Here is a 10,034-nt window from a genome sequence, read left to right as displayed (position 1 = left end):
ACGTTGCGTCGCTGATCGCGGACAGCGGCGCCATAACGGGCCACGTTAGCGCGCGGTGTCAATAAAAAGCGGAATAAGAAGGTATAAGGGGGAAGAAAAGGGGGTGAGTTCTTTCGGTGTTCCACGGGAACTCCTGAGAGTATTTGGAGTTTTGTGTACTGGTATTTCAGGAGATAGGAAGATAGAAGGACGGGAAGTTGTTCCGGGGTTCTTCGGAACTCCTGGAGCGATCAGTGTACAGAAGTCGGTGTGCTGGGGTTTATTAAATCCGAATGTTACGATACCAAAAAAGATTGCCTAGGAAGATAGGAAGACAGAAAAGTGGAGAGTTCTTCCGTTATCCTTGGAACTCCCGGTGTGTCTAGTGCGAAGAAGAGTACAGTGTTTCGGAGTTCGTCGCATCCGAGTACTAGAAAACCGCTAAGGAGATCGCGCAGGAAGATAGAAAACTAGAGAAACATCGAGTTCTCCCGTCACCCTTGGAACTCCTGGAGCGTCAAGTGTACTGCAAGATTTACCACCATCCTGGAGTTTCTCCAAATACTAGAGAGTCCCGAAAGAGATCGCCTAGAAAAACCTAGAATTACTCCTAGATTATTCAGTGTCCAGGAGTCCCTCACCTCCGAATCTTAATACCAAAGGAGCCCACCAATTAGCTAGTTAATCGAAGAACCGATACGTTCGGAATATAACACTCAGCTCGAGCCTGAGGATCAGTTTCTCCAAATTTGTTTTCTGGCCCCGCCGAGTGAAGTGCGATTTGGTGAACGGAGATTGTGTTGTCCTCCGCGAGGAACGCGAACGCATCCAGGGGCTGAAAATGTGAGGAAGTTGTTGTTCCGGCTGGTTGGCGGGACACAGGACGATTTCGTTGACAAGGTAATGCGATAGCGGGGGTTTTTACGCGCCAAATGAACGCGGGGACGCGGCACCGTGATTTACGCGCAATCGCGCCTTTCCCCGCGGGTGTTCTCGGATTTCAGCGGGAATTCACGCTAATTACGCGATTTATGGACTGCCTGGTTTTTCCACGGGCCTGGACCCCTTCTTCTTTTTTAATACCTTTGCGTTCGCAGTGGCGCGATGGTTTCTGGCCGCGGTTTTTGCGCCGCGACGCGTCCTGGCCGTCGTCGAGATCGATTAAGGTTGTTGTCGATCGCGTGTTGGACAGTGATCGATCGTAATATCGTCCGACATCGTTGCCGGAGGGGCGACGCGCGATACGTTGCTCCGATGACAGATGTTGGGTTAACTGGTCGCTCTTGGAAAGTTGACCTGATCGTTTCCGAGCAGCGCTTGTCTTGGCCAATTATGAGTCCGGTCTTTCGGAGTATTAAATGTGAGCTGACGGGGTGCTAACCTGTGTCCTTCTTCGAGTCCACGAATCATGCTACTGGACTTGTTGAGTGTTAAGAGTAGGGATTGGGGATGATGTGGATACGAAAATGTAGAACTGTTAAGGTGACTTGAAGAGTTGTGATAGCGTCGAGGGGAATATTTGATTCGCGTGTAATTGGAGCATGCGGAAGTGCGGGGATGTGACTGTGAAAGTAGTATTGTTTTTTGTTTAAAGTGATGTTCTTTTAATTTTTCTTGTGTTGTGTCCGTGATTAAGAGAAGAATTCGTACTTCTTTAGTTTGTGACTTGAGATTGTTGATATTCTCTTAGGATAAATTTTCGTATAATAATTGAAAATGCCGTGTAATAATTGAGCTTTAAATTTGTGTAAATTTTGTGAGAAGTGACAGTTCCAAACAAGTAAAGACAGGAACTTCAGTGAACTACGAAGTGCGAAGACGTAATAATTCTAAAAATATTTGCTCTCGTAGAGTGAACACGAAAAATAATTGATACACAGTGAATTCTATTCATTCATGGTGTACTTAAAGGGTGAGAAAGGTATCTTAATCCTATTGTAGAATATATACAGTTTCATCAAATGAAATAGTGATCCATTTATGTATTAATATATTATATTGTGCAATAAAATATGAATTAAATCCAGAGTCTAACAATCACCATTTTTATAATCAATATTATGTTTCACATTTATCTCTAATGACATTTTAAATAAAGTAAGTTGATATTGAATTGTTATCATTCACAATCGTTAATGGTAATTGAGAGCCCATTTAATATAGTGCATACGTATTTATCGTTAAGGATCCTATGACATTTTATCCTAAAAATAAAGCAACCGTTTAAAGTCAGCGGCTAAGGGAGTGTGAATACTACAGTGAGTCACTCTATGTAAGATTATGAAAACTTATTATAGACATCGGAAACTTGATATTTTCGATCAATACAACGTTTTCGATCGTGATTTCGCTCTTATTAGGCGAATAAGAATGTGTCAAGATGTGTGCGTGTGTACAACGAAAATAAAAATATGATTCTCGCGCTCTCAGACATATGCAAATTCGTACATTTAGAAATCTCCAAATTAAAGCATGTTTTCGTCGGTTGCAAATGGCCTTCCACCAGTTTCAAAATAGACGCATTTGCAATTCCATTTGACAGTTGAATTTCAAATGAGTAATTCGTAAAATTCAATATCCTTGGGCGTGAATTGTTTAGCTTCTAACTAAGCATAGCTCTGACACAATATTTATTTTAATTAAACTTACGCTACTTTTTAAAGCAAAGTGGCATTTTATATAATTAATGTTACTCGTTCTTACTATCTTCGGAGCGTGATTCATGCTGAAATAATCACAGTCGAAATCAAGGAGTCGAGAAATTGTTGCTACGTAAAAGCAACTGACAACTGATACGTTTAACCCAGACCTAACTCGGGCGTTGCATCATGCCTGTCCGAGAACAGTTTCAAGTCCGATTTTATTTCCGTCTGGTAATATGTAAACAAAATATTTATCATACCTCTGTCGTGACTTTCCAAATATTTTGTCCTTTATAAATTGATTTTTATCCATTAAATATGTATTAGTTATTTAATTAAAGAAAATAAAATTTCGAAAATTAGTCAAGATGCATATTATTCTAAGAATTTTTTCGCACTGGACAAGTAGACGGCTAATTATTCAGCAGCAACTCTTACTTCTTGTTTTGGTAGAATATGCCGGTCTACTTCGGACAGTGCTTATATTTGTCAGACACCTCTCGCGGGTTAGAACGAATTCGTCATGTCACGCGTCTACACATGGAACACATTAATTAAATCACCCGAAGCGTGGAATATAATTAATGTAGAATAGTGGTCGGTTATTAGTCAGTAGAATACGGATGTCGTAAGTTGGTTAGTTAGGGTTGTATTTATTACACGTTCCTTTCGTGTTAAACAACAATTTATAGTGGCGTTTGTTTACGCAGAGAGAAAATTAATTATATTAGGCCAAGTAGGAGAGAATGTTTAATGGGCAGTGGCGACTAATTAGTATTCAGTAGAATGTTTAAGTCAATCAACAATTGGGATTTTCAAGAAATTTTTAAAACGTTAAAAAGTTTTCATTGTGATATCTGACGACATAGTTAAATTTTTAAGTTTGCTAATTATTCAGAAACAATACCAAGTCAACAACATCATCGTTGTATCATTATTAATGAAGGTTTCGACATGTGAGCGTTTATAGGTTCGTTGTATAGGAACTATTAAAATTGTTAATTTAAATTCCATATGAACAATTACGAGGAATGTAAACAATATTAAAATGGAGTATAAACAATTAGTGTAGACTAGAATTATTGTAGAAAAAATATTCGATACTACACAATGGAAAAAAGCACGTTCAAAGCAAAAGAAGTGTTATTAATTATTCTGATTGTGTAACATTATTTATTTTTGTACATTAATCTGTATTACATTTCATTTTCATATTCTTTACATTGTTGAATAAAAAGAAATATGTGAGAATCAATCATATTCATCACATTAAGTAGAATGTGACAAATTAGGTCAGCCAGTTGGAACATTCATCCCATGTGTCTCAACAATTAAACAAAAACCATCATTCCAAGCATCTAGATAGAAAATATTATAATTCTATTAACCCAAAGCATGGAAATATTCAATCCAAAATATCGGTTACCTTTTAATCAGTAGAATGTGACCGCCTAGGTCAGCCAACCCTAACACTCGTTACTATAGCTCTATTCTACAAATTAACAAAAATTCATTCTGACTTTTACATAGGAGAAACGTTGATTTTGCTACTAAAAATAAAGGTATGAAATTGTTTTCATACACCAGGAAATCGATATCGAACATGTAGTCACTGAACAGATCGAATAAATGGGAACTAATTAAATCGAACGTTATTTGACGCGCCCAACAGCGTAACTCGACGTTGTTTTCCAACAAGAACGTAGCAGAAATCGTCGACGAGTAAAAGTGACTTCTCGAACGCCGGCCTTGGTCGTTCGGCTTCGATTTACTGTTTACGCGCCCACGAACATAAACATGACAGTAAAATTTTGTTCCGCGAAGCGTTCGGTGACTCGTGATTTGTTTGGATCGATTCGAAGTCAAGGTTGCCGTAGATTTGGAAAATAACTGTGTGGAAGGTTTAATAGTGTCTGTGAAAAAGCATCCATGCTTCAAATTTCATTTAATTAAGTAATTGTAATAGCGGAGTCTCAAACAAGGTGTTATTTATTTGTTATTTGGACCATGTGCTTTGAAAACATTTTTGAGATTCATGATTGTTTTACTTCCATTTATTAATGTAACCAGAATATTGCCTAAATTTAGCAAAGAATTTTTGCTGAATTCACAAACGCCAATATGCTACATTTAAAATGATATTTACTGTATTAAGTAGAAAGTTCGCTGAACTTTGCAAAGGGTTTTTTTTATATTAATATAAAGAAAAGTCTCAGCCAACACTATTCGCATGGACACATTGTAAATTCGATCTAGAGAGAGTTCAATTTTAGGATGGTAAGCATATACAGGAACAACTCATAGAGTCACAGGGCTCGACAAAAGACAAGTTGGACATCTTGTTCCGCTTCAACGTCACTTGCAAAATAGACTGTGCAGATTATGACACGTGTTACATTGGCCAGACGTCCAGGAAACTTGGGAAGGGAATTTGCAATTCTACTGTTTCCCAAGTGTGCTTACTTTCGTATTCCCGCTATGAGCGTCTTGGTAATATTGGTTAAGAAGTTGGAATATTAACATCAATTCTTTTTTCATTCATACTCCCACGAGACTACTCTTACGACTTTCCACACAGAGGAAGAACACGTACTGCATGAAGAATTTACTTTTTAGTAACTGCAGTACTATTTTGTATAACTACAGTTACTGTATATGATTATGAATCGATAACTTACTAACTTACTGTATGAGATGTAATATATTATTAATAATGTAACTTTAGAGGAAGGATATATGTAGCATGTATATGTATATGTGTATATGTAGTTGGCTCTATGAAGTAATTTCTTGTTGGAGAAAAATTTAACAGGATGAGCCATATTTGGAATGAAAATCATATTCACATTTCACTGGAATTTTTAAAAGTATGTATCATTTAATGAATAAATTATGTGCGTATTCATTTATTGAATAAATAAACTGCATATAATATAACGTTGAATAAACAAGTGAATAAATCAATGAGTAACTAAATAAATGAATGAATAAATAATTTACATAAAGTACATTATGGTTTCGATAAGTTATTTGCAGCATCATTAAATGAATAAAATGTATATACCACAGTGTCGAATAAATAAATGAATAAATGAATAAATATATGTATAAATATTGAATGAATGATTGAATAAACATTATATGATACATCGTCGACTAAACAGACTATGGAAAGTTTGTGTAATTATTACGGTCGCACAAAGCCGGTCGCCAATTTTCCCTGGATGAACGTAACCGAAAGAAACGGAAACAATAACGTGGGAAAAAAAACAATAACGCGTTACACAAGAGCGCGCGTTACGCTCCCTGTTGCTCCCCGTGCATTGTTCCATATTTGTCCGGCTTCGGTGACCCTATCGGAAAAGCGCTATAAATAGAGAACGATTTCCAATTTTACACAGAAAGGCAGGCAACGCACCAACTGCAGACTCTGGCGACTCTCGAGTGCGCCAGACGTTTCCTTTCGTAATTAGGTCAATCTGTGCCTAATGAGACGTTACTCGCGCGTTTCTGTACAGCCGTTCGCGTCGTTTCGCCTCATTTCAGACGGCCCGGAGATCGTTCCCTCGGATCGAAAGATCTTAATTAATGGTTCGCCTCGTGTGCAGCACGGGGATTCGACGCGACGGGCACGCGCGTATGCGAGGCGTACGTTTTTTTTTCTTTCTTCTTTTTTTTTTCCTTTCTTTCTTTTTTCGCGATGCTCTCTCGCACATTCTCGTTTTCGCGATCGTGCACAGGTCGTCGCGGGTCGTCCCTCGAGTCCCACACGGAGAGAAATAAATGAAAGGAGCGCACGCTGGCCAACGCGATTGAGCGATGAACGTCCGTTGGACGAATCCGAGAGTGAATCCTCTATCCACGGTTCTGGAGAATGTTTTCGGGATAAATAACGGTCAGCTGGTGACGATATTGTCTTGTTAATGTGGGCTGGTGGAAATTGAATAGGAAAAATAATGGGAAAATAAATTATCAATATTGTACGCGCATAGAAATTGAATTCTGAAAGGAAGTTCGGTTTGAAATTTAATTATTATCGATATAAAAGAATTCGAATATAATGTTGTATCGAATTGACAGGCATTGAATGGTACATATCATAAGAATCGAAATTACATTGAAAAGGACATATATATGATTTGAAATTAAATTACGACGAATACGGAAGAATTAGAACTGAATAGAAATAATGGAATAGTAGAATAGTAGAAGTAGTAATAATAGAAATTAAATAACTATCACGGATCTCAAGGAATTGAAATAGAATCGTAAAAACCATGTTTAAACTGAAATTAAATTATAAAAATTACATATAAAAATTGTACTCAATCTATGAGTATGAAAACCTCCCGATCGAGTATATTTCTTTCTTTTATTCCTATATATCGTAAATCATAAATTTAAACGAAATAAATATAAATGGTCCACAAATAGAAGTATTTCACCTGCAGTGTTACTCCGTTGGTACTCCCAAAATCAACAAGAGTTTCATCTTAACCGCAAGCCATCGCATTCTCGAGCCGCCCCCGCAGAGATCACCGACCATCGAGTAATTACGGAATATTACTAGACACAGTGTTGCAATCGCGGTCTCGGTATTTGTTGCATTCTTCATTCAGAGGGCGCGTCACCGACTTCCTCGTCGTCGGCGCGCATTTACGCGCGTGGCGCTTTAAAATAGTCGCCGGTAAATATACACGCACGATTCGGGCGGTGCGGAGGGGTGCGGGGGGGGAGGGGTGGTGTACGGAGGGAACACTTTTATTTATCGCGGGCTACTACGTGCCGTTTCTGATTGACGGGCATTAGCTGCGGCTACTCGAGCCACCGTGCGCAGCCACCGCGTCGAAACGAATCGAAACGTCGCCGAATATTTACGGGGAATTTCCGCTTCCTGCGGTGGCCATATGCACCGCGAGGATCCGCGGAATTGAAAAGCCGATCGAAAATTTTTATCGACACTTTGATCCTCTGAAGCCACTTCGAAATATTTAAGCAAGACTTTTTTTTTCTCTGGGGATAGTAAAACTATTCCTTGTGTGAGTCAATTTTTTGGGTGCTACAGAGTTAATTTTTTTATTTTTAGTAATTGTAGGATGGATTGGAAATGTGCAATTGTATTCGTCGATTTATTCCTGATGTACAAACGTGGTATGAATCCTTAAACAAAAATTTAAATGTAATATTAAATACAATGTACAATTTAATTTATTATTTTATTGATTTATTGGTTATGTTTACTGATAACACAATTATTACAATTTAAAGAGCTTCCTTTATACAGTGATATTAAACACGAAATAAATACAAGTAGGTACAAGTACATTACCAAAAAACCTTAAAATTTCTCGAAATAAACATAACTGAAGACCGCCATATTTTATGATATACATACTTCATTTAAATGCAAAGCAACAAATTTCAGATCACAAATTAAGTTTCTGTGTAAAATATACATATAATTTCTCTGTATAAAACATAGCATGTCAATTAAAATTTACAATTAAAATCTTCCTAAATTATAATTTCAAATTTCTCGCGAATTTTCGTCGATGAATTTATATGAACCTTCATTAAGAATAATTTATAGATACGTGTATAGAATATTCATAGGATCCAATTATAGTATAACAACAATGTTTCTCCCTTTGTTAGCATCTAAATTTAACGTAGACATCTACAAAAATGTCTCCATCGACTTAAGTGCTCAGACTGCATTGTCAGAATGTCGCAAGATCTCGAAGCATTGAATGCGTTCCTCCGTATCACGATTTTATTATTCGCGTAAGCTCGCGTAGCAGCAATACCACCCTAATAACGTATCGACGTTTGTTCGAGCGCTACTATCGATGCAACGCGATGAGGACGAAGCGATACGTCCATCACGTGCGCGCACTCACGTTCCCAATTGCGGATTTTCGAGTACCATACGCATATTCCTCACTCTTGATTTCAAAGAGGAAATTCGGGTAATCTCGGTTGGGATTATCGCGCGGCGTAATCGAATTATCGTCTCGAAACACGCGTACGATATTCCGTTTTCAAGTATGAACATCTCCTTTCATCGCGACTGTTTGCACAGCGATATTAAAAATTCTTTTCATTGAAAAGAAGGTTGTTGAAGTTGATATTTGTTTCGTTTCGTTTCTTCTCTTCTCTTCGAATAATAAGATCCTTTGTTCATTCCGTTCCTACGAGTCGTGCAATTATTTGCTTCGAAGCTCTGCGTGATGTACCAAAGTCTCCTTGTTACCGGAAACTCCAGTTTATGTTTATGTAATACCGTTTACGCTTCATTCTATTTTTTATTTCGACAAACGTGGAGTAACACGTTGTACTTGCGATTCAGTTCGTGAATTCTTGGCAGGGATCTTTTTGAATAATCGAGTGGAAAGGGAGCGAGAGAATGGAGCTGTCATGTCAGAAGTGTTTTATCGTTTTCTTGATATGCTAATATTGACGTTTATATTTCCCATTTTTCCAGAAATGTTCGCATTCTTCGAAGCGATGCAAACGTCCATGTACTCTTAGATCCTTTTGTTTCCAAGTATATAATTTAAATTACCAAGCAGGTTGAATTAGTCGAGCCTCGTGAATTAGAAAAAAATTTATTATAATTTACTCACCTTACATTCTACGATTCAGTCATCATTTTTAAGACACTTGTTTTGTGAATTATACTAGCAAATTAATTGGAAATAACTATTCCAAGAAATAAATGGACACAGTGGAGTGGTTTCTATTTTGATTCTCAAAACAATTGTACCTGCAGAGTAAATTGATGTTCTGTCTGTGGTGATTGCCTCATTCTACTTTCCTGTTGAATACAGTATTTATCTGCTGATGCCGCATTATACTTGTCTGTACCTGGCAGCCATTACCTACTGATAGCTTATTCCATTTCCCCGTGCATTGCAGACCTTATCTACTGAAATGAGTTATTACACAGCACAGTCTCCATCTTTGACGTGTCTTTATTCTAATCAAAAAACGAACATTACGTGTTTGGGCTTAACATCCCGTTAGTGTAGATCTGTTCAAAGTACAAACATAACTGCAATTTATTACACACTTTTATTCGCAAAACGATTTTTCCAGTAGCGAAGATTAATCTCCTGTCTGGGGCGATTGCCTTATTCTACTTGCCCGTCCAAAGCTGCAGTTATTCACTGATGGATGGTTATACTGCCCTTTATATTGCAGTCTTTATCTACTGATTGTTTATTCCACACGATTCTACAATGCATTGCCGTTTTTATCTACTGATGTCTCAGTCTACTCGTCTACCCATGCCAGTCATTATCTACTGTTGGATTACTCCACTTGTCTGTGCAGTGCTGTTCCTATCTACTGGCTGAGTTATTACACGATACACATTTTACGTTTGGTGTGTATTTTTCTAATCAAAATCGA

The 10,034-nt window shown here is 37.7% G+C and overlaps 1 long non-coding RNA gene across 1 annotated transcript in view; it reads left to right on the top strand.

Annotated features, from left to right (window-relative positions):
• The first annotated feature begins 6 nt into the window (after positions 1-6).
• The window catches only part of LOC128893211 (uncharacterized), a 36,957-nt gene continuing 26,929 nt past the window's right edge, over positions 7-10,034 (top strand). Inside the window, exon 1 of the long non-coding RNA XR_008461273.1 lies at positions 7-879. This is a non-coding gene — a long non-coding RNA (uncharacterized LOC128893211). The remainder of the gene's footprint in view (positions 880-10,034) is intronic.

Source organism: Hylaeus anthracinus, unplaced genomic scaffold (genome assembly GCF_026225885.1).
Source record: "Hylaeus anthracinus isolate JK02 unplaced genomic scaffold, UHH_iyHylAnth1.0_haploid 27255, whole genome shotgun sequence".
NCBI classification, from domain to species: domain Eukaryota; kingdom Metazoa; phylum Arthropoda; class Insecta; order Hymenoptera; family Colletidae; genus Hylaeus; species Hylaeus anthracinus.
This window is presented reverse-complemented; position numbering and strand designations above follow the sequence as displayed.